Consider the following 27087-nt stretch of genomic DNA (forward strand, 5'->3'; position numbering starts at 1 on the left):
CGAAAGTATGATGGTCAATGTTGTTGAAGACACTGTAGATACTGTTGCACACCAAATCTTTGCTGCTACATTGCCCAAACACCCAAAATCGAGTAGAACCAATCCAAAATGACGCCTCTCCTGAACGTCTGCTCTTATAAAAAATACTTATGATTGAGAAAAATGTTTGTGGATTAGGGTTTTTCTTAAGAGTGTGATCAAGAAAGATCCTTATGATTAGTGCTTTTTCTTTTATCAAATTAGGATTTTAAAGATGAAAATAATATTTTTATATTTTAGGGATTTTTCTCACTATTATAATTTATTATTTTGAGACTCAAAAATATATAATTATATTTATTCTCTAAAAAATAGATAATAACAATTATTCTATAAATTTTACAAGACAATGGTAGTGTAAAAGCCAAAAAGAAACCCTTTTGATGCAAACCCAATCTAGACTAATTATTGGAAACAATAATGTAGCTGACTATAGTGTTAAAACCACACTTCCTCAAACCCTCCACCCTGCCTTCAGTCCCAACAAACAACCAACACTTAGTAGGGAGATCCCTTGTTAAGAAGGAAAAACTCCTTTAGATCCACCTCAAAAAATAATGAGCTAACTACACATAGATGTGAACATGGAGGAATAATGGATCACCCAGAAACATGAATTGGTTCTACAATCCTCCAAGCCCTAGATTCACCACAACTGGCTTTGTGAATAGTGTCATAAACTTTGTGAAAAGGGCATTAAACCACCCTTAAGAAGGAGCAAGAGTAGAACCAAGACCCTCAAAGTTTGCTCTCTTAAGAAGTGGTCAAACCATGTTGGAAGCCACAATGTTTCAAACATTTGTTGATGTAGCTGGATTTATCTCAAGCTGACCTCAACCACCAAGAAGCTTCTTCACCATGGAACCAAGTTCTAGTTCTTTTCAATGGAGATCATTATAGAAGCTTCTTCACCACATAACCAAATTCCAGTTCTTCTCCATTTGGATGAGAAATAAGGAACACAATGAAGGGTAAATGGCTAGTGCCTAGGACTAACCCAAATGGATCCATAATGTAATGTATCTTCAGTCACAAAACAAGCTTACACCCTCAAAGTAAGGTTGCAACAACAGTAGATGACAAGTGCCATGGAAACCACACAGCCCCCGACCCCAAGGTAAGAAATCCCAAACCCTAAAAACCAGAGGGTTTTGCATAACCACCTTATGTTCCCATGCCATGTCAATACATAGAAGACATGCATAGAATGTCATTTGAAAGGTGGGAAGGAAGGTTGTGACAAATATAACAACTAGAGACTCAAAGTTAAGAAAAACCAAGTCAATCCACATCTCAAGGATGATGACCAAATTTGATGGAACTAGAGATCCCATTCACTACCTAGAGAAGTACCTAGAGAAGTTGTAGAGAAGTTGGATCAAATTTGTGAGGCCATGGGATGGATTGATGATCCCACCAAGATTTGATCATTAAGACTTTTCCCAGAAGACAAAAAGGGCTAGTGGTTTAGGTCTCAAAACCCACTTGAAAAGTCCAACTATGAGGTCTTGAGACACACATTTACTATTAGATACTCACAATGGAGCTAGATGGAGCCCCATTACACAAATCTATAACCTCAAGCAAGAGAAGGGAGAAACAATATGGGATTATACTTCTAGCACCAAGGATCTCCACGTGGATGTAGCACCAAGGATCTCCATGTGGATGTAGCACCCATCAAAGACTAGATGCTTTATCACTCATTGATGATCAATTTATGATCGGTATCAAGAGAAAGGGGCTTCATGACCATCTCTATAATAGGTCTAGACACTAGATAATTTATCACTCATTGATCGATTTATGATTGGTCTCAAGAGAAAGAGGCTTCACGACCATCTCTATAGACACTATAGGTCTAGACACTAGATAATTTATCACTCATTGATTGATTTATGATCAATCTCAAGAGAAAGAGGCTTCATGACCATATCTATAGGTCTAGACACTACATCAATATTTAACGAGTGTTACTATCCTAAGGCAATAGACATAGTAGACAATCTACAAGATAAGGATGAAGAAGTCAGCCACACAAACCAAGTGGTAGGAGACACGTTATATCCAAAGCCTTCGATTAAGGGTGCCAACCAACACCTACTAATGCCCTAGTCAAGGAAATGAGTATCATGGATAAAGTGGTAGAAAATCTACTCAACCATTTAGGTCAGCAAGACTAGCCCCCCCTAAGGGCATCCTTAAGGCTAGTCCCAACCAGCACCTTAAACATGATACCAACACCTATTCCCATGAAGAGATATGGTTTGGTGTGTAGTATAGAGACGTCCAACAGTGAGGCCTATATAATAATAATTTTATACTCATTTTCAGCACCACGGGAACCACAACATAGCTCCATCGTTGTTGGTACCAAAAAGGAAAACCCAGCAAGGTGGGTAGACTTCGGCAACCACAATAGATGCTCCCTACACACCAAGGCAACCATCAACCTTGCCAACCCCACGAGTCACTCCCTAGCAGGCATAAGATTTGGTGCCTACTTATCAAAATCCCTTAACTAGAAGTATATATAAACCACCACAGTTGCCATATCCACCTCCAATACTACAAAGTGTTTGCCTGGAGTGGTCCTTTTCCAAAATAGAGATGTATTCATCCTTAAGACTCCTCGATTCATTCTATCTTTTCCTTGTTTGTAAAATTGTCTCGTAATCAATTGATAGGGGGGCACATTCTTAATATGACATCTTGCTTTCTTGTTGGATCAGTATTTTGGTGGGTAGGCCATTCTTCTTCCTTGCAGCACAACCTTTCACAAACCTACATCGTATCGAAAATACATACAATTGGATGACTCACTCTCTCTCCCTCTCTCACAAACACTCATTTAACTAAAATAGTTCACAAAAGTGTTGTATATTTCTTCATCAAATATATATGTTTAATTAAATAATTAATATTTTTGAATAATATATTTTTAATATATTAAGATATATATATTATTAAAAAAATTAAACACAAATATAACAAATTACTTATGTACATCAAATCTACAAATAAAACATTTCAAAAATACAAATATAAATATTTATTGTGTAGTAATTATTAAACAAAAATAATAACAAATTAAATATGTATATCAAATTTAATTCAAAAAATATGAAATGAAAAAATAAAAAATACCTAAGAGAGCAAGCGAGCTGTGTACAACATGAAAAAGCCAACAACAATGCAAGGGCGGGGACTGAGAGAAGTGGCGAAAAACAACGGAATTTCAAAGGGCGAGTGAGAGGAGAGGGCGAAGGGAGAGGGAGAGGGGAGGCACGAGAAAGCGCAAAAAAGCGAGTGGGGAGGAGGGAGAGAGGAAAGGAAAAGGAGAGCAAGGTGGGAGGGGAGGCAGGAAGAGGGAGAGGGGAGGTAGGAGGAGAGGATAGGGGGGGAGTGGGTGCGAGGAGAGGATAAGGGGGGGAGGGGGTGCGAGGAGAGCATAAGGGGGAGAGAGACCCCCCTTTATAAGGGGGCGCACAAGGAGAGGATAAGGGGGCACGAGGAGAGAATAAGGGGGGAGGCGCAAGAGGATAAGGGGGGAGATGCGCGAAGAGAGGAGGATAGGAGGGGGAGGCACAGGCATGAGAAGAGGATAAGGGGGAGAGGGATCTCCCTTTATAAGGGGAGTCAACTATTTTGGGGGACCCGATGGCCGTTGGGGACCCCCCAACGGTCCCCAACGGCCATCGGGAGTAGGGGGTTGTGGTGGCGAGCTCGCCACCACAACCCACCCCTGTCGCACCTATTTTTGGGGGACCCCCCAATGGTCCCCAACAGCCACCCTGGGGTGGGGCGTTATGGCAAGCTCTCCATAACACCCGCCCTCAAGTGGCCATTGGGAACCATTAGGGGTCCCCCAAAATAGGCAACCCCCCTTATAAATGGGGGGTCCCTCTCCCCCTCATCCTCTCCTTGCACCTCTCCCTCCTTTATCCTCTCCTCATGCCTATCCCCCTCCCATCCTCTCCTCACGTAGTTATGTTGTCGCAATTGTGTATCTATTTGAAATTGTTTTTCATGTTCATCTCATTTCATCCTCTCCTTGCACCTCTCCCTCCTTTATCCTCTCCTCACGTAGTTATGTTGTCGCAATTGTGTATCTATTTGAAATTGTTTTTCATGTTCATCTCGTTTCACAAGTTGTGAATGACATAACAACTGAGCACATCCACGAACAAACTTGGCGGAGTCCAAGCATGTAAGTTGGCTCGATGAGGGGTTCAAGGGGACCATCTCTTTTTATGATGTAGCAGACAGACCTAGCCAACGCACTACTTCAAAGTGCAAAAAGGTATGTATTTCAACAAGGGAAGCACTAAGGATTTGGTCCAAGCATCGCGAAGTTACTAGAGAGGTGTACTAATGGGAGTGGATTATCATCGAGACTAACCACAACAAGTTGGTTGGTGGGAGAAATAGTTAGAGGAACTCCTATGTTCCACATTTCCAATGTCATGGGCGATAGTGCAATGTAAGCGGCATCCACAAACCATAATAAATGAGGATGGAAATAGCTCCCATAAGCCAAAATATGTTACAGAAAATCAACCCCAGAAGATAAAAGGAAAAAAACTTGACTTTCCCCTAGAATAGCTCTAACGGGGCCCTTTAATTTTCTTGAAGAGAATAATCAAAAACTCATAAAATATATCAAATATCAAAACAATTACTTGAATTAAATTGAAAATTAAAGCACATAACAAAACATAAGGCAAGAGAAAGAAAAACATCACCATCAACACCATGCTGGGTGCAATCTTCCCCCCCCCCCCCCCTTGTGCGTGGCCTTCACCACACAAGAGTATTTCTTTATTTCCACCAAAATTAGGCCATAGCCCCCAAAATATACAAAATGTGCTTTTAGAGAGCACGGCACTCTTCTTTTACAAAAATAGAGCGTATAATATTGGGACTAGGGTAAAGCCATAGGCTTTAATAAATTCCACATTATAAATGTATCTTTCCTAAAGTTCAAAATGGAAAAATCAACTACTAAGGTTACAAGCTATGCTTGTAAAAATAAATATGATACACATAAGAAACATTCTCTTCGATATTAATCATCAATCCTCGTAATCTTCTTCTCCTGAAAATATAAGCCCAATTAATAATTAAATTAATCCCACAAATATCAAACAGGCACAAACCATAACCAACTCATGACTACCAGGCGTAAGTACTTCCAGGAATCACCCTGCCCCAATACAAACCTAACTGAAATAATCATAGACGGCCCCAAGCATACGTCATATACCACACGTATTAATATTTATAGTGGTGTCACCCACGATATTAACCTAGCCGGCATGACGCAAGAGTAACCTAGGCGTCCCCAAATTACTCAAGAGGGAAAAATAATATTCTTAAAGAGGACAAATTATATTCTCATAACATCCCTCTTGCTTGAGTTTGCAGCAATTGTCCTCACATGCAGGTTTGCTGGGTTTGAAAAGAACGAAGGATCTCAGGATAAGCTCGGAAAAATTTCTCGGCATCCATTTTGCATCTTCTTGAGGATGGTTTTTGAATGTCAAAAGATATTTAATTAACATGGATCATAACAGTCCCCCCTATTGGGAATCAACTGTCCTCAGTTGCGCAATCAATGAGTGGATGGCTTCATGGCCAAGTGGAGGACAAGATCATCATATCAAACAATTTCTGAAATTAAAACCAAACAAGTGAATGCATGTGAAATGTATCTAAGTGTCCCATACCACAAAGGTACCTTCCACATACAAACATCTCGCTGGTGAAAGATAGAAGACATAGATACATCTGGTGTAGCCATGTGAGACCAATCTAATGTCCCATACCATAGATTAATTCCACACGACACTACCTTAAGAACAGAAGTTTGAGACGGAGTAGCTAATTTCCTCGGAAACTTTCATTCTGACATAACTTTTCTCTATCCTCAAAATTAGACTACAAGTCTTATTCCAAAAATGAATTAGGTCGAAATGGAAATTTTGATCAACTTAAGATTGAAAAATAATCACTTACATTACTGTGAATAACTTGATGAATTCTGGGGATTTGTTCTTGATCTTAATCTTGTAATTGTCTAACTAAATTCTCGAGATTTGTTTTTGATCTTAATCTTGATCTTGTAATTATCTAACTAAATTCAAAAATTATAATCTTTGAATAGGTTTATAATTCTTGAATCTGTGAATCTTACTTGTAAACAATGAAATCTAAAGGGGATCTTGATCTTAAGTTTAATCTTAAACTTGAAATCAGAACTTGAAGAAAAATAGACATCTTGTGTCCTAGTTGATAGCAAGAACTTAATATACAAGTAAAATACTTGAATGGACGAAAATTGAGAGATTAGTCTTTAATTAATTCTTGAATAAATCTTGTTCTTAAGGGGTTTAAATCTTGTGGTTGAATATATCTTTGACTTAGAGCAATTCTTGGTCTAGAAAGAATCTTGTACTTGGATAGATCTTAAACTAGAACACTTGAAAATTTAAACAAAACTTTACTTGAATTGGTATAAACTTCGTAATTGTGATTGGTATACAACTTAAGCTTGGTTTCTAGTCACTTGAGAGCTATTTCTTTACTTTTCTCATCATCACTAAATTCGATGGTGAAGCAATTGATAACTTGAATCAAAACTGGAGAAACTTGCTTGGTTCTTGAATCTTCAAATTGGTCTTAATCTTCTATGAAATGTCTAACAATCATTTTTACTTGAATTTGGGCAACTAGATCTTGAAGATAACTTTTACTAATCTTGTCTCAATCTTTCTAGTTAGGTCACGGTATCTAAAATTCTTTTCAGGAGCTAAAGTTTTTCTAACTAGGTCTAGAAGGAAATAATATTCAGAAAACAGATACAAAAGCAAACAAGAAATGTATACAATAAATAATTTTTTTTAACACATACCTCCACCTTTGGTTAATATGTCGAGTGCGTTAACCTCTTCGGTGTCAAGCATGTCCTTTTGTGCAATTTGGTTCTTCTTTCTAGTTGGGCAAGATTTAGCATAATGTCCCAACATCTTACACCTGAAACACTTAACAATAGACAGCTTGGATACGATGTCATTGGTCGGGCTATGCATGTCAGATGCTTCCACAATTTTAACTTTCTTCTTAATATATTTGTTCAGTTTAGACAGATGTCGTTCAATCTTTCTTTGAAAGTTATCCCGATGCTCTCGTTCTTGATTCAAAAGAATATAGAGAGAATCAAGTTGTTCCTGAATAGTACGATAGTGTTGCGAATATTCACCCATTTCCTGACAATTAAAAAGAATAGGAAAAATTTAAAACAAGAGAAAAGATAGGGTTTCTTATCTCATATGGAACGTCGAGGTAGATGTGAGTCCTGCCAAGTTAGCTTAATACACAAATGCATAATTTTTCAAGAAATAATCCATGTACTCTTTAAAATTAGAAAACTAGCCGTAGGTTAAAGCAATATTTTAATGATATCTTCACTAACAAGCTGTTTATATTATTCGTACTTCATGAGGATTTAGAAAACAACATTATTCACAAGAATTTGACAACTCTCAAAATTTCTCTTAAGGTAAATTCTAAAAATCTGTAGAAGAAATCCAAACTAACTATATGCACATGAGATTCTTTTTCATAAAATATGATGGGAATAGTCAAAAAAAATATTTTTTTTTGTAAAATATTTTACTAATCTCATTTGTAAAGCTTTAAGCTTATTTGAAAAAAAAAACTTAACAAAGCTTTATAATAAAAGTTTTTTCAAGCATTTCTTAGCCTGAAACTATCAGCTCAACTAACCCAAATTTAGAGAAGAGGTGATATATTTATAGATATGGTCCCTTTTTTTTTTTTTACTAAGCTTATATCAAAGCTTTATACTAAGCTTTTATCTCATAAAGCTTTTAATATTAAACTTATTAAGCTTATTAAAAAGCTTATGAAAGCTTTACTATAAAAGCTTGTAACTTGGCCAATGCCCAACGCCAAACGCTAGAGAAGAAGTCGCCCACCATCGCATCAAAATATTAAAAAAATAAACATTTTAAGCTCATAAAGCTTTTAGCTAATTTAAGCTTTGTAATAATCAAAGCTTTAAGCATCAATATAAGCGCAATTAGTTAAATTGAGGTCTGAAAATTCCTCCCTCCAACCTGAATTCGCAGCCCTCGGGCGCCGCGCCGGCCGGCGGATGAAGACAGGGAAAAAAAAACGCTGCCGCCTGGGTAGGAAGGAGGGAGAGAGAGGGAAAAGAAATCAATTGGAAAATTATATATATATATATATATATATATATATATATATATATATATATCTTTAAGCTTGCGCCTAGCGCATGAACTGAGAAGGAAAAATAAATAAAAACCAAAGTAATTTTTGAAAAGACTCTTGAACAATTCTCAACCCTCTATTATAGAAATTGAGCAAAGGAAAGGTTTAGCAATTCTGATTATGGCTCTCCATGCTCCTCTGCTTGCTCTTTGAATCCGTACGGACAGATTAAGAAGAGGATTAGTGAAGAGGAAGGTGGTTTTATGGTTTTGAGAAACCCACTAATGGTTTTCCACCTAGTTTTACCCTTTGGGCAAAAGATTCATGGAGATTGATTACCCAATGGTTAAAAACAAGCTTTATTTCATCCATACATAAACAAAAATCCCTAAACGTGTTCTTCTTTCATTTAAATTCAAGAAAATTACCAAAATCACCTCTGTTTTTGTCTCTTTCACCTCTTTTGACCGCCTTCAAGAAAATTAAATTACACCAAAGCTCTGATACCACTCTAATGGGACCCTTTAATTTTCTTGAAGAGAATAATCAAAAACTCATAAAATATATTAAATATCAAAACAATTACTTGAATTAAATTAAAAATTAAAGCACATAACAAAACATAAGGCAAGAGAAAGAAAAACATCACCATCAAATCTCCCCCCCCCTTGTGCGTGGCCTTCCCCACACAAGAGTATTTCTTTATTAGCTTTCTTTCCACCAAAATTAGGCCATAGCCCCCAAAATATACAAAATGTGCTTTTAGAGAGCACGGCACTCTTCTTTTACAAAAATAGAGTGTATAATATTGGGACTAGGGTAAAGCCATAGGCTTTAATAAATTCCACATTATAAATGTATCTTTCCTAAAGTTCAAAATGGAAAAATCAACTACTAAGGTTACAAGCTATGCTTGTAAAAATAAATGTGATGCACATAAGAAACATTCTCTTTGATATTAATCATCAATCCTCGTAATCTTCTTCTCCTGAAAATATAAGTCCAATTAATAATTAAATTAATCCCACAAATATCAAACAGGCACAAACCATAACCAACTCATGGCTGCCAAGCGTAAGTACTTCCAGGAATCACCCTGTCCCAATACAAACTTAACTGAAATAATCATAGACGGCCCCAAGCATACGTCATATACCACACGTATTAATATTTATAATGGTATCACCCACGATATTAACCTAGCCGGCATGACGCAAGAGTAACCTAGGCGTCCCCAAATTACTCAAGAGGGAAAAATAATATTCTTAAAGAGGACAAATTATATTCTCATAACAATAGCAACTAAACAAAGGTGTGTATAGAGAGGAGGATGAGGGAATGCAAAGTGTGGGAAGTAGAAATTCATGATACAATGTGGGCAATTCAATGCATGAAAATAAATAGCAATCACTTGTCAAGCATGGCTAGGTGACCAAGTAGGAAATTGCAGAAAACAAATCAGGCAGTCAAGAAAAGGGGTCTTGGCACCGAGCTTTTACGGAATGAGTGGACCGGTCAATAGTGGAGACAGTTCATGTGGCTCTACAATACAAGCATGGACCATACATGGTTCATATGCTCAACAATCACAAACGCACCTATGAGGCCTCCAAGTGTTTGGCCAGTTCACAAACGCACCCGTGCAGCCTCCAAGTGTTTGGCCAATTTAGAAAGGCACAAATTCTATGATCGACAAGGTGCAAGCTCTTGAAGGAGCTGGCTTTGTTCTACAAAAGGAGAGTTTACACAGAAGAGACATAATAAGAAGAACAACCCTGAGGTACAAGATAGGAGTGTCACAAATAGCAGCCAAGAGGATAGACAATTCCCTCACTTTGTTAGCTTCAGTCATTGTAAAAAGGGTTGTGAAGAAAATGGAGCATAAGGTATTTGTAGTAGAGACTCCTTCTTCGAGGATGCAAGGTGAAAGATATGATGTCACAATTATAAAGCTACCATGTTGTACATGTCCAAATTTTTAGATGAGAGTAGGTGGGGGACATGTAAGCACATGTATTTTATCTATCTGTGTGTACTTGGTCTCGATGCAAACAATAACATGTTTATACACTACCCACATCTCAAAAAGGAAGACCTCGCGAGCATTTTGAGTGTAAAAAGGTCTATGCCAATGTAAGCACAGAGTGTCCAGGGAAGTGTTGGGTCTATCTCTTTTTGAAAATGTCATAGAGTGACATGATAGGAGGACCTAAAGTGTCACGATCAAAAGCCATCAAATGGTTTTGTTGTATTTAGGTTTATGTCAAGGTTTTTAAATGTTTTGGACCTGCATGTCTTCCCACATTGTACAAAACTTATAAGGTGGTCTCTGAATTTTTTAATTTAAAAAAAATATTATGAATAGTTATGATATGACCTTGTGAACAATCTATTGATAATTGACTTTCATTATATTAACCATAAAAATAGAATTCGCTTTTTCTTTTTTTAAATAACTAGTGTTTACCTCATAAAAAAAGAAGGATCATGCGTACTGTGTCTCTCTCCCGCACTTTCTTCAAGTTCTAAAGCACCAAAAAAAGGAGAGGTGTTCCTGTGAAAACTCTTTTTTTTCATGCACAAAAAAATAGAGGTGTTCCTTTAATTACTACTTTTTGCAAGCAATGAAAAAAATGAGAGGTCCCTATTGAAAGTTATAAAAAAAGGGAGAGGTCCCTATTGAAAGTGACAAAATAATGTGAGGTCCCTATTGAAAATGATAAAATAATGTGAGGTCCCTATTGAAAATGACAAAAAAGGAGAGGTCCCTGTTGAAAGTGACCAAAAAAAATGAGAGGTCCCTATTAAAAGTGACATGGGGAGGTTATAAGTAGACCACCTTGAAACTATATAAGGGTATGTCTTGGAGCTCATTAGATCTGCCATAACTTGTAGTCTCTCAACAAGCTGTTCCTGTCTCCCTCTCTATCTCTTTCTCACATCAATCCCATAACCTCTATCTCTCACCCTCTCATCCTTCCAACACGTCTAGCTCACGCAGCACTATGCCAAACATCAAAGACACCATCGCCACAGTCTTGTCTAAGAAAAGGTTGTAAATGAAAGATACGAGCTAGAATGAACATGAAGTGTTGTAGCGCATGCAACAGAGTGTAGAAGCGCAAAAGTTATGGAGAAAACTCAATGAAGATGGCCCATTTGAAGATGGAGATTTATATTAATGGAATTTGAAATTGAGTACTACAATAGGGAGTTGGCGTGCATATGGCTACTTAAGCAACAATGAAGAATCCATTCTTCGAGAGGTGCTTGGGAATAAATTGCAAGACAAAGACAACTAGTTTAGAAGTGGAAAATAGACCATGTGGTGTTGCCATAAATTGAATAAAAGAGAATAATCATGGTAATTAGAAGATGTAAATAGCCTTGCTCGTGTTGGTTGGAGATCTCTCGTTTTGGTTGGAAATGTATCGTTTGTATGTACTTTTTTGTTCCAAATAAACGTGTGTTTTTTAATTGTAATTTTGTGTACATGAAGTTATTTCAAAAAGTATGGTATTGTTTGTTTTTTTCCTTCATTCATTCTCCTCTCCTTAAAGTTAAGATTCGAAGTATTTGTATGCAAATAAATCTTTGTTTGAGAGAGAAAGGAGGGAGAAGAGAAGGGGGAGAAGTAAGAAAATGCATGGTTAGAATTTGAGAGAAGGTGAGACATACATATATAGAGAGGAGGGAGAAGAGAGGGGGGAGAAGTCAAAAAATGCATGGTTAGAGAGTGAGAGAAGGTGAGAGGAAGAGATATAGAGAGAATGATAACATGATAAAGAGAATGATAGAGAGGGGGGAGAAGTCAAAAAATGCATGGTTAGAGAGTTAGAGATGATGAGAAGGAGAGATGATATATATATATATATATATATATATATATATATATATATATAGAGAGAGAGAGAGAGAGAGAGAGAGAGAGAGAGAGAGAGAGAGAGAGAGAGAGAGAGAAGGATAGAGAGAGAAAGAGGGAGAGAGGATAAGAGAGAGGGAGAGAGGGAGGGAGGGAGGGAGAGCAGTGGAGGGGGCACGAGAGAGAGGGTAGAGAGAGAGGGAGAGATCATAACAAAGAGGGAGAGAGAGGGAGGGAAAGAGGGCATGAGACAGGGGGAGGGAGAGGAGTGGAGGAACATGAGAGAGAGAGAGAGAGGAGTTGGTTGTGGTGGGTTGGAGGGGTTGGGCTAGGCTAGGAGTAGGAAGGAGGAATAGGGAGAAGAGAGAGAAGACACGAGAGCGGGAGGGAGGGAGGCAGGGCGGGAGAGCAATGGAGGGGGCACAAGAGAGAGGGTAGAGAGAGAGGGAGAGATCATATTAGAGAGGGAGGGACAGAGGGCATGAGAGAGAGGGGGAGAGAGAGGAGTGGAGGGAACATGAGAGAGAGAGAGAGAGAGAGAGAGGATAGAGAGATAGGGGTATGAGAGAGGGGGAAAGAGAGAGGAGTTGGCCATGGTGGGTTGGGATTAGGAAGGAGGAATAGGGGGAAGAGAGAGAAGCACGCCAATCCGTGCCCATCCCCATACATGCATACTCTCTCTCTCTCTCTGTCCTGTAAGCACGCCAATCCGTGCCCATCCCCATACATACATACTCTCTCTTTCTCTCTCTGTCTCTCTCTCTCTGTCTCTCCGCTGTAAGCAAAGCTCAACCGGACAGAGAAGCACGCCAATCCGTGCCCATCCCCATACATACATACTCTCTCTCTCTCTCTCTCTCTCTCTCTCTCTCCCCTGTAAGCAAAGCTCAACCGGACACAGAGTCCACACGTCGGAACGCATATGGCAAATGTGTCCGGGGTTCAAGGGGTGAGGCACTTGGGTGGGAGGACCGTGGACGACCGGGCTAGTGTGGGTATGCAAGCCACTATTTATGTCGGCAATGTGAACACTTATCCACATTCCTTGGCTATGGCGGCGACTACCACAATGTAACATAGGTATCAGAGTAATGTTTCAATTCATTGAGCCTCTCTCCGGCTTCTCAGTGCGTGATCGGGCTCTGGAAAGAGAGAAGTTTTCAATGGTTCTCCTTCTCATTTTTCTGTGCATTTGCCTGCCTAAGTTAGCGCTGGCTTTGAAACAGTGTCTCCCTGCCTGTGTGAGAGGAAGAGGATAAGGTGGAAATGGTGGAGGTTTTTAAGAAAAAAACTTAGCTGAAGGCGTCAACAAGCAACGCACAGCAGGCGTCAACAAGCAACACAAAGCGCACAGCCGAGAAGAGCAGAGAGCTGTGGTTGAATGCTTGATGGGCAGAGGTGGAGGTGAGGTCGGCCTATACAGGAGCCTGCGCATGCCTGTCTGGCTGCGGCTGGCCTGGTAACTCCTCATCTATGCTGCTACAATACCCAGTCCAGTGGCACCTCTGTGGCCCGCCTACATTCGCCTTCTTTCTCCACGTCAGTTGCACACAAGTCGAGGTCAGTGCTGGCTTCGTCAACCGTAGCACAAGCTGCGGCTCTCTTACTACACGCTTAGCCGACGCGTTTCCGACAACAGCCCCGTGATACTGCAGCGAAGGGTAAGGTTTTGGTCAAAACGCAGGCCCCAAGGCCCATGAGCGCAACGACACGCAACGAGTTACGACACGCAGGGGCAAGGGCTGGGTGATGATGCCCATGATGGTGGCAAGGAAGATGGAGAGGAGCTGATGCATGGCATCTCCTCTGTGTTATGGACGTCGGTGTAGGAAATGGAGAGGAGGACGTCGGTGTAGGAAATGGAGAGGAGGACTTGTAATTATTCCCCTTTCTGAAATAAAAGAAAGATCTTGTTTTACCATGTTTTGGCCTAAAGAGAGAAAATGTCTAGAGAGAGGTAATCCAAAATTGAGATATCTTTGGATATAAAAATCTTCCTAGTGTCTGAAATGGTTTCTCCTGAAACAAAAGTTCAAAATAAATTCTTCAAAGTGTATTAGGAATCAATTAAAAATGATTTAAAAGACCTTAGCCTAAGGGTCAAGATTTTCTGAAAATTTTAGATTATGGTCCAATTAAGGTTCCTATGGGCCAATAAGATTAATCCAAGTGTTGGGATGAGATAAATCCAATGAATAAAAAAAATACCCAAAAATGAGTAAATGCTCACACAAGATGAAGAGTTGACTGAGTACAAGGTTTATTAGTTAAAAATTATGAGATATTACTAAAAAATAAGATAATTTAGAGGAATGATGAATTTTTGATACCTTGGTAAGGAAGGGGAGACCTTTGAGGTAAGCGTCTCCTTCACATGTGTGGGAGGGTTTTTAATTCAAAAATATTAAGATATTTTTTATCTCTTCTCTCTCCTGAATCAAACTAGATCAAAATGGGAGCTAAACTGGTCTAAATCAAACTAGATCAAAATGGGACTAAACTGGCCTAAATCTTGTCCAAATTCAGCCAACTGAAGCTTGAAAATTCTAAAACTTAGTTGGACTCAATTAGTGGCCTCCCTCACCTATAAATAGACTCTCATTCTTTTGTATTCTCATCTTTGAACTATACCATGCCACTATTACATTAAAATAATGATATTTTCTATTATCCCTTAAAAATCCTCTACTTTTGGAGAGACTGGAGCTTCTCTCTCTCTTCAACAATCCTTGGAGCTTTCTTCTCAACATACTAAACCAATTGATTGGTTGGGGGCTTCCTTATAAGATAAAGAAGCAAGCAAAATCAAGAGATAAGATGTAATTTTATGGTTTTCTTTAATATTCTCAATGATTTCACTTCTCAACCCCTCTCAAGCTTGAGAAGTTTTAAATGAATTATTTTTCAATGCAAATTAAGCTTTCTATAAGAATTCTAATGATTAATCTCAAAAAATTAGTTTTTATGCTTAATTTTATGTATATCTCTCTCTTCCTAAAAGAATAGTCATTCCTATGACTAATTCTTATTCAAATGGATGCTTCTCATTGATAAATTCTCAATTAAAAAATCAAACTCTATGCTAGTGAAGCTAAAGGTTATGAAAATGACTTTTTATGCTTTTATGTTAATAAAATTATAGTAAACTTATGATTTAATTTCATAAATTGGATTTAGGTTCAATGATAGTTATTCTATTATGTATTATAAAGTCTTATTTACTAGTAAATAGCAGTGAAGCTATGGTAAATTTTTTAAGAAATTAATACATAATTTATTTTTGTACATAATGTGAAAAGAGGACTTCCTACCATATTCTAGGATTGATCATCCTATGCTAAAAGAATAATTTTCATCACATTCATGAAAAACTAATTTTTAGTGTTTATGCATAAATAATTAATTAAAGAAAAGAGAAATTTTTGATAATTTTATTTTTATGATAAAAGAGAAATTACCATGATAATGGAGATCCATGAAATTAAATAAAAAAGAGAAATTTTGGTATATTAAAATAACGAATATTTTATTTAAAGATAAATTTTAGATAAATTTATTTTATGCATGAGAAAATTTAAATGATAAAAGAAGAATTTCCATGACATTTGAAATTCAATCATTTAAATAGTAAAAGTGGAATTCTTGGCATATTTGAATTAATGGATATTTTTATTTAAACTTGAAGAGAAATTTTAGATAAATTTAATTTATGCATGAGAAAATTTAAATGATAAAAGAGGAATTTCCATGACATTTGGAATTCAATCATTTAAATGGTAAAAGTGAAATTCTTGGTAAAATTAAAATAATAGATATTTTATTAAAGAAAAGAGAAATTTTAGATAAATTTATTTTATGATAAAAGAGAAATTCCCATGATATTTGAAATTCAATCATTTAAATAGTAAAAGCGGAATTCTTGGTATATTTAAATTAATAGATATTTTTATTTAAATTTGAAGAGAAATTTTAGATAAATTTAATTTATTCATGAGAAAATTTAAATGATAAAAGGAGAATCCCCATGACATTTGGAATTCAATCATTTAAATGGTGAAAGTGGAATTCTTGGTAAAATTGAAATAATGGATATTTTATTAAAGAAAAGAGAAATTTTAGATAAATTTATTTTATGATAAAAGAGGAATTCTCATGACATTTGGAATTTAATCATTTAAATGTAAAAAGAATAATTTCCATGATATTTGAGATCCAAGAAATTAAATGGAAAAAAGAGAAATTTTTAGCATAATTCAAATTATGAGTATTTATCAAAAGTGAAATTTTGAGCATGATTAATTTTATTGGAAAATATGGGTAGAATTGATTTTTGTAAATCCCATGAATCTTTTACTCAAAAGAAGAATATTGAATATATTTCACTTGAGAAATTTGAGAAGGAATATAAAAATATCCATCGAGAAAAAGTACCTTTAACTAGGCCAAGCAATTGGCAGAACTTTAGAAAAGTCCCATCGGTATCGAAAATAGAAAATGTTACAAAAAAAAAGAATAGATATGAATGCGATGTAAGATGTGAATGCGATGTGATAAGATGTGGTGTGATGTAAATGAATGTGGAAAGGATGTGATGTGATGTAAATGGATGTGGATGTGAATGATGAGATGAGAATGAGATGTGAGGATATATGAAAGGATGTGATGTGATGTAAATGGATGTGGATGGGATAAGATGTGATGTGATGTAAATGGATATGGATGTGGATGATGATGAGATGTGATGTGAATGGATGTGATGTGGATCGGGATAGATGTGAATGGATGAGATGTGATGTGAATGGAAGTGATGTGATATGATGTGGATCGGGGTAGATGTGAATGGATGAGATGTGAATCGGGAATAGATGTGAATGGATGAGATGTGATGTGAATGGATGTGATGAGAATCGGGATAAATGTGAATGGATGAGATGTGATGTGATGTGGATCGGGGTAGATGTGATGAGGATAGATGTGATAAGATGTAATATGATGTGATTGGATGAGAATGGATGAAGGATGATGGGAATACATATGATTGGATGTGGATAGATGTGATGAGATGTAATATAATGTGATTGGATGATGGGAATGAATGAAGGATGATGGGAATACATATGATTGGATGTGGATAGATGTGATGAGATGTAATATGATGTGATTGGATGGGAATGGATGAAGGATGATGGGAATACATATGATTCGATGTGGATTAAGTAAAGTGAATTGATTTAGAAGAATGTGGAATAACGAGAAATGAGGTGGAACGATGTGAAAAGATGAGAGTTCATTAGAAACTGTATTTATGAAACCTGTTTTTAAATGACTATTTTATGTCAAGAATATTGGGAAAGCATTTTTGACCATCTTGTGAATGAGGTCGTGGTGGAGACCTAAGTGTGGAGACCTAAGTGATAAAGTTACAATAGCTGACAGAGAGTCAATGGAGGACATCTCGCGTAGCAAGGTTGACCAGCCTCGATTCGCTCGATTTAAATGGTGAGCTTCCGCCGGTATGGTGGATGAGGGACCAAGGAAGTGGCCTATGAGTGAAGCGCTAGGTGACCTGCGAAGGATCCTAGAGGGTGCTGACCATACGGTGCTCGGGCTCTGGGTCGCGGAAGATCTCCACCCGTGCATCGAGGAAGAAAATGAACAAGGTGTTAGAGTTGTTTTCTAAACTCGGGCATGGATCTGGTTGATTGACCTTGCTAGTCATCAATGGAAGAGTCCAGGGCTCTTTTATATGGATTTTTGGTTGATCTTGCTGATCTTCAACGGAGAGTCCATCTGGATTTTTATAAGTGAATATATTTTCGGGTACTATGAGAGGTAGGAACTATTGAAAAGGCCCCTAAGTGCACAGGTGGTGAGCATTCTGGTTGCCAATGATGCCATAGGTACACTGATGAAGGAATGATTGGAAATTAGAATTCAACCGGATATTTTGGAGGATTATGATTAGTGATACTATGGTTTTATTAAAAGATTGACAGCTGAATATGTGAAATAGGCAATTTCATATTGGGTGTGTTAGTGGTGTGACTATCTTGAAGTTTGCATGAAGCGCCGGCTAGGGGGCCTGGGAACTCTTTTCCCTTATACTCGGGGCAAAACATAACCAAATTGCTAAATGGATTCTATCACTATAGTGGTTGGCTAACCCATGGGATTGGATGGGGTTAGGCTGGATTGATGGATCCCTAAACTGAGACTCAATTCTGTTATAGTACAATAAATGAAGTAAATCCCGGATAGTCTTGTTCTATGGAAAAGAATCAATGGCTGTGCCTCTCGATGAGGAAAAAAGCGTTGGTCTCTATGATCCAAGTGTAAGTTTTTTTCTTGATCTGACATGTGACTTACAGGTTTGGTTGGATCAATTTGGTTAGTTAAGGCTCTTGACTATGCAAGAAGTGCTACTGCCCCGAGTGAGAGGCTCTGCCCTGCGCAAGAAGTGCTACTTCCACTGCTAGCACCCCTGATTTTGTTGTGTGGAGGGGGCAGGGATCTTTCAAACCCTTCACGCTCCGTGGTGGTGTGGTTTATCTCTGCATCATTCAGTTGACGAAGACTGGCAAAGCAAACTGGGTAATCTAATTTGAATTCCCTAGGTTGCACCAATACACATTCTATAGCAAAGTTTGATGCATCTATGTGCACGTGGAATACAAGATCTCAATTGAGTGGTCTTAGAATTGGTGCATGAGCCAATGCATTCTTTAACTTGTCATAGGCCTCTTGGCATTCCTCAATGGAAGCGACGCATACGTTGCAGCCTCTTCCTCTTCCCGTGAATTCTCTTCAACTGGTTGGTAGACTTGTAAGGATGCGGTTCGCTCTGTGATGACCAAATCATTTCCAAAAAATTGCCCTTCGTGGGGTGTGCCTTCCACGTATGTAGATCGATTTTCAGAATCTGGGAATCCTTTCAAACCATCCTTTCAAACATACACCTGATCTAATACCCAATCATGCACCAATTTGGCTTCCCTCATGAAGGGTCTGCCCAAGATAATGTCATATAAATCCGGCTCGCACAGAAAGTCCATTATAACAAATGTATGAAGGTAGCAGAATGAAAAGACCTTAAGCTTAACATTTTTCACAGCCCCATGGTCTTGAGGACATTCCATCTAACATCTTGATTATTAGATCTTCTCTTTCCAATTCTGGCTTTCCCTAGTTTTCCCAACATCATTTGGTAATAATGCTCACACCCACGCCTCCATCTAGGATAGCCAATGCTTGGTACCCATTGTGGTGGATTGGAATTGTGGCATTTGTATCATCACTCTCATAATATTAGCCCAATTGGTTAACATGTATTTTGACAAATCTGGGTGTTCCTTCTTCCTCGTGCACTAGGTTTTTCTCTGCTAGAGGTGACTGGCTCCCCTCTATAGTGGACATTGGGTTCAATCTTCCTTTCTACCCAGTCCTTGACATCTGCCCACAATGCTGACGTGTTATGTAGCAATGATCCTAGCGGCATTTTGATAGTATGGCTATGAGACTACCTATGTCTTTAGGTTCCCTGGTAAGTGAGGGCTCCTTACACGTGTTTGTCATGTATTTAATCCTAGGGAATGAATGGATTGACAAATCTTGATATGCTTCCTCAAGCATTCTTGCCATGAGGTTGCTTTGAGTCCCTTCCTCAGACTCTTCTAGACTTGGAGTAGGCACGCCCAATCTCCTTTCCTTTAACATTACAGTTATTGGATACACTGTACCCCTAGCCTAGTTAGCTCTTAACTTGGCTTCATGATTTCATTGACACTCCTCAACTAGGGCCTTAGCTTCTTCAAGCTTTCTTATTTCTTCGTCAACATTTGGATATTCTCCAATCCCCTTAGGGGTCGTTGGTCTCTCTCTTGCAGATTCATGGGCATGCCCATCTTGTTTTGGCACTTGGTCACCTTATTCCTTTGATTGTGTGGATCTGGTGTCAATGGTATCTTCTTCAAATCTATCTTGAATTATGACCATGGTATCTCCCGTGCCCACTTTTTTCACTCTTCTTCTTCTCCCAGTCTTAGAGGTTGTAACATCTCCTAGGTTTTTCCCTTTGTCCACTTGTTTCGCTTTTGCACTTGTGTCAGGACATTAAGTGACATGATATTCCTAGTCTGCACACTTATAGTCCTAATAGTGGCATGGTTAGAAGTGGAAGCAGAACTACTGTTGTGATATGGGCAGTCTTTGATCAAATTATCAACACCTCACTTCACACAGGAAAGTGTAGGCATCACGTTGGTCTATGCTCTGTGTGACTGGCTGAGCTTGGCCAGCATTAGCCACATTCTTAATAGGACACTCCGCTCCTCGATGAGGTCCATTACAATAAAAACATTGTATGGGTCCCCTTCTTATAGTTGATTTTATGTTTTTTCCTTTCCATTGTACCGTGGTTTGAAACACTCGTACTGGCGTATTGTTTTGTAAGACATAATACTCTGGTGTGATCTCCGTGGGCTCCTTGTAGTAGTCATTATTGACTTCTACCTCGCACATGGTTTCTCCCTCATCCAATGTCTTCTCAATTAACACTTGGTTGATTTTGGCCTGTGGTGGCTATGGGGTTTGAACAAGTGGTGGAAAAGGTGACATGTCCTGCATTCAAAACATCCCTCTTGGTAGGTAGGTATTTGGCTACCCTCATGGGTTTGCACTAGTGGTGCTAGGCTAGTGGCCCTCTGGGTACTGGTAGTTGTGCTAAGGGTTGAACCCTTAGATATCTACACATGGCAGTGTCATGGTTCCCCAATCTCTGACAAGTGAGCACAATAGAGTAATTGCCTTGGTCTTAAGTGAGAGCATTTGGTGTGCATGTGATTTTGTCTACAAATTGAGCACCAAATCAGTTCTCTCTGAGGGTAGAGATGAGCATTTCCTGATACTTCTCTCCCATCCCTGACTTTTATTTTCTCCAAGATGGCATTACTGAGTTCTTCCACTGTCATATTGCCAACTTGCTTGTTCTTGGTTCCTGTGTCCTGATGACTGGAGACTCCCAATGTTGCCATTATCGAAGCTACCTTGACATCTTCTGGTTGTGGCAACTTAAGCATATTGTCCTTATATTTAATTGCCAGCTTATAGCAAGTATGTAGAGTAGCTGGTCGGGGTCTAATACTAGATAATCAAGCATCTTATCATTAGGGGAAGGTTGAGGTCTATAGGGGCCCTTTAAGCTGTCGTATTATGATTTTAATGACTTTTGTTAAAACGTTAAGTTTCTTTGACTTTAGATACCTTCTTGTTCTTCAAACGGCTAGAAGTTTGAATTTCAAAGTTTCTCGCCAAAATTGAATTTGAAATCGAGTGAGCAAAACTATATCATGTGACATATCTATGGAAAGAGCTCGACGAGTAGATTCTGGATCTGTAATCTCCGACAAATTTTGAGCTCATATGTAGAAGTTATGGATGTTCAAAATTTCAAAAACTTTCCCCCTCACTTTTTGGAAATGAGAAGTACAAAAAGGCATCTTTTAGAGAATCTTTTGACCACCTTTAATCACCCAACATTTTTGTATACATGGCATCACACGATTGGCTCTTTTCCTTAATAACCTTTTAATCACATGGCATCTTAAAGGGCCCCTATAGACCTCAACCTTCCCCTAATGGATCTCGAATGGATCTCGACGAACTCCTCTCCAAAAGCAAGGCAACAACTCATCAGTTAGCCTTTCCCTCAACTTACATCTTGAATTTAAGTGCTTGAGTCGAGAAACATAATCCTGCATGGACTCATTTTCCTTTTGCTTGATATTGTGGAGTTGAGCCAGAAGACTCCATATGTCACCACTTCAAGCATAGCTTGGTATAAACACATTTTTAAGTCGAGTGAAATTGACTTTATCCTCAGGTTTTGAGTGTTTAATACCATTGGGGAGCCTTCCCTTATAGGGTCAAACAAAAAGCATGTATCATGGGGTTACACCGCTCACTAGCCCCCACATGTTTCATAGATCGACTCAAAGACCTCTACATGTTGGATCGGGTCCCCATCTCTTGAGAATTTTTGCACAAGATTTGAAATAATATGTGGCTTCATTTGGGATGGTTTGGATTTCAGGGCCGTACCTATCTCCCTAACCATACCTTGGCCCATTTCTGCGGCCATATTCAGTAGATCCACCCTTGCGACTATGTTTAGATCTACGTTGGGATCTATAATTGGCCTTCAAGGAGCTACTCCCCCCCTACATAGACCTAGATAGGTTCTTCTATTCAGTTTGGGATCTATAATTGGCCTTCAAGGAGCTACTCCCCCCCTACATAGACCTAGATAGGTTCTTCTATTCAGTTTGGGTCTGTGGTGGCTAGGCCCCAAAAATTCCTCATTGCCTAGCTCATTTGTTAACAGCCTCAGTCCGCCTTTGTTTGATCAGGAGTTCCATGCTCTGCAATGGGATCATTTGTCATTTCTTGTATATCCTCTCTTGTATAGAGACGATCCTCACCACCTGTAGGTGCCCTAGTTAGGTTGTCATCCTCCTCTTGTGTCTCAAGGCTTTTGTCAGCCCTTGGTTTCTCAATTATGGGTTCTAGAGTTGGTACCACACCTTCTGTTATTCCCATCCACATACTATCAGTGGCATTTCTAGATGTTTTCAGTTCTTTGCCATGTGGTCAAAATGGATTCAATTCCTCCATTTCCCGATGTTCCGCCATTGTTCTTTGCATATCAAGATCTTGTTTTCTTAAGCTCAATAGCCACAATTGTCGCTTTGTCTCAGCCCTCTTCAAGTCTATTTCCATTTCTTTCGATGTGGGGAAGAAGACTTGAGCTATATTGGTGGCCCTTTCCTTATCCCTTCTAACCCTGGGGGTCATCCCACTAATCTTTACTGCGTTAGTATTCCTAGGGCCATAAGGTTGGGTTGGTAATTTTGGTCTTAGACTGTGTCCTACACTTGTTGAATGGCCCCTACCCATAGATTGCACTTCATCTTTCATGTCGTTAGAGACCAAAAAATCCCTTGGCCATATCAAAGATTCCACTGGATCTTGCAAGAGGAGAGAGATTTTCTTCCTCTCCTCCAAGGCCAAAGAATCTTAGTCTTTCCTCCATGGATTCCTCACTACTTGTTTTTGTGGTGATCAGATTCCTCGAAGCTAAAACACTCAATTGAGTGCTTGCTCAATGGCCTGAACCAACACTCCTTTGGTAGGAAGAACCTAGGTGATTATGCACTATTGGCAAGGGTAAGGTCATCTCCAATGAGTTTACCAGACCTCAAGTGCATGAGAATGTATTTCGATATGCAAAATCACTACTCCAACTGTTTTCCCTATTTTTCTACCGAGTTGTCTTTTCTAACTATGAGATGGCAGATATTCGTGAAACCGCAAAGAATGGTTCACGTCGTGAAGTAGCAGCCACCGCGGTTCATGCCGTGAAACAGAATGTTGTTCACATCGTGAACTGTTTTTCACGTTGTGGCATCTAATGTTTCACGTTTCCAATTTTCAGCTCAAAGTTACTTCAATTTGAGTCAGATAGACTCCAATGATGTAATTAGGGTACTTCTCTTACCACTAGTTTGACAACCCTTAATTTGTGAACTATCAGTCCGTGAAAGCTTAACTCGTTGCTAACACGTGAAGGGTTAACTCATGAAGTATTAACCTGTGAAGTAGCAGGTTATGGTTCACGCCGTGAAGTAACAAATGCTTTACATCGTGAAATAGAATATGGTTCACGCCATGAAACAAAGTGTGGTTCACGCCATGAAACGCTTCACTGCTAAGTGTCGTGAAACGCTTCACTGCTATTTCACGTGATAAGATTTTTTGGTTTCATTATGTTAGATGTGTCAACATAAGACGACCTAATTTTAGTAAGGTAATCCCGAGATTCTTGGCACTGAAGGTGTTTCACGCCATGAAGTAATAGGTTATGTTTCACGTCATGAAACATTTCCTCCACTTTCACGTGTTAGCAATCACGTCGATAGAATGATGGTTCAGAGGGTGATTTCTCTACCCAATTTATCCAAACAGGTTGTGCCAAGGATTAGGAATGCAATGCAGGTCATGAACACAACCAATGGCTCCTTATTTTTGTAGTTTTTGCGAGTTTTTAAATAACAGAACAAAACATGTCACCTCCTACTAGCTCATGCTGTAGGAATTCCTACTAGCTCACGCTGTAGGAATTCGTGATGAAAAACAACAAAATTGAAGATAAAACTAAGTGTAGCTTTCCTCTAAGTACTCACCCACACTTCCAACGCACGATTTTCTGTAAATTTTTATCTACCACTCAAATCTCATCTACACAGTTTCTTCACATTGCACCTTCCAAATGCAAAGGCAACGGTGAATCTTGCATAGTGGTGGGAGCTGAAGCTCTAAGAGGAGGATGGAAGAAACAAAGGTGTTTCCCCAGCAGTGGCGCCAAAAATATTATGGGCTACCACACCTCCCAAGAGGAAACTCCACACATCCGCAAACAGGAGAAGCAATAGACACAACAATCGTTGGGTACTTACCAATTCTTTAAGCTCACGTCCCTTGAGGCTCCCCAAGATCGCTTTGGAAGCTCCACTCCTCCAATATCCTCCTCCACGTTGTCACCACGGAGTCACTCGCACCACAATGCAAGGCAATCTACCTCTCACTCTCTCACACACATGCATGAAAGAGGAATATGCACTAGAGCACTCTCTCTCTCTCATAGGTGAGGGAGGCCACTAACTGAGTCTAACTAGGTTCTAGAATTTTCCAGCTTCAGTTTGATTGAATTTGGACAGGATTTGGACCAGTTTAGCTCCCCTTTTGATCTAGGAGAGAGGAGAGATAAAAATATTTGGACAAGGTTTGGACCAGTTTAGCTCCCCTTTTGATCAAGTTTGATCCAGGAGAGAGGAGAGATAAAAATATCACAATGTTTTTGAAATAAAAACCCTTTCACACATGTGAAGGAGGTGCCTACCTCAAAGGTTCCCCTCTCTTTACCAAGGTGTCAAAAATTTATCATTTCTCCAAAATATCTCATTTTTTTAGTAATATCTCTTAATTTTTCACTAATAAACTTTGTACTTAGTCAACTCTTCATCTTATGTGAGCATTTACTCATTTTTTGGTATTTTATTTTATTCATTGGATTTATCTCATCCCAACACTTGGAACCTTAATTGGACCACAATCCAGAAATTTCTGAAAATCTAGACCCTTAGGCTAAGGTCCCTTATATCATTTTTAATTGATTCCTAATGCACTTTGGAGAATTTTTTTTGAGCTTCTATTTTAGGGAAATATATTTTTGATATTAGGAGAATTTTTATATCTAAAAATATCTCAATATTGAATTACCTCTCTCTAGAATTTTTCTTCTCTCTAGGCAAAAACAAGGAAAAATAACATTTTCTTATATTCTGAAATAGGAAATTATTATAGGGGATTGAGGTAAAAGCTTATTCATTATTCAGGACGCTGAGGAGGAATCTTACATCATCTCCCACTCTTGAAAAACGCGAGATGTCCGCATCTCGTAAAGTGGGATTACTCTTTTGCCAACTCTTCTTCTTTCTCCCAGGTGGCGTCTTCTAAAGGGAAGAACTTCCACTTGACTAAAAACTCTCTGAGGACTCTGCTCCTGAGAACCTTCTCCCAAACGTCAAGGATTTCTTCAGGTTGGAGTATCTGGCCTTGAGTTGGAAAAATCAATTGTTCATCAAAAATCAAGCACGTGACTCGGGCTGGGTACATATTTCTTAAGAAAACTGACGTGGAATACATTATGTACCTTGAGATGGGGAGGTAGAAGAAGTTTATAAGCTAGATTTTCCACTTTCTTTATAACAGCATATGGTCCATTTTATCTGGGAGAGAGCTTCTTGTACTTCCCTAAAGATAAGGAACTTCTTTTTGGTCGTACTCGAATGAAGACCATATCTAATTCTTCAAACACTCTCTCTAATCTCTTTTTATCTGCATACTGCTATTGCCTGTCTTGGGCTGCCTTAATATCTTTATGGATTGATTTCATTTGCTTGTCATCAAGCATTTTTTTAGACATCTCGACTCTGATCAATGGGTCAGACCAAGTCAATGGTGTAAGGAAATCTTGTCCATACAGAGATTTGAAAGGGCTCATCCCAATGCTTCGATGATAAGAAGCATTGTAAGCAAATTCAACCAGATGCAAATGGCTTAACCACTTCTTGGGTTCCCTGCCATAAAATATCTTCTATTACTTGATTCACTCTTTCAGTCTGGCCATTTGTTTCAGGGTGATAGGCTATACTGAGATCCAAGAAAGTTCCTACTGCTTCAAAGAATGCAGCCCAAAATTTCGATGTGAACTTGGGATCTCTGTCACTTATTATCCTCTTGGGTAAGCCATGCAATCTGAAGATCTCTTTAAGAAAAACTCTGTTTCTTTCACTGGAATCAGATGGGAAACTTTGGTTCGTCTGTCAACTACCACAAAAATGGAGTTGTAACCTGATTGCACTAAAGGTAATCCAGTGACAAAGTCTATACTGATACATTACCACTTCATCCGTGGAATGTTTAGAGGCTGTAGTTTCCCTGGCATCTTGACTCTCTCTACCTTGACTCTCTGACACATTAAGCATTATCGCACATGATCAAGTACATCCTTTTTGAGTCATCGCCAGAAGAAGCTTTTCTTCACAGACAAATAGGTTTTTATAAACACTGGATGTCTAGCTATCAGGCTATCATGGGCTTCTCTCAGAATCCTTCCCTTTATTCCCTCATCATTGGGAATGCATAGCCGATTATTATAATACATGCATCCTTCATCCAATTTGTACCCAACAACTCGACTCATTTCCTGAGGAGTCTTGCTTTCTTGCATCAGAATAGGGGCAAAGAATTTGTCCTGCATGATTTTCTCCCTTGCTTCACTGATCAATGGATTTGACACCACTGTAATTGCA

The sequence above is a fragment of the Cibotium barometz genome, chromosome 8 (assembly GCF_041138505.1).
Source record: "Cibotium barometz isolate CiBa-2024 chromosome 8, ASM4113850v1, whole genome shotgun sequence".
NCBI classification, from domain to species: Eukaryota; Viridiplantae; Streptophyta; class Polypodiopsida; order Cyatheales; family Cibotiaceae; genus Cibotium; species Cibotium barometz.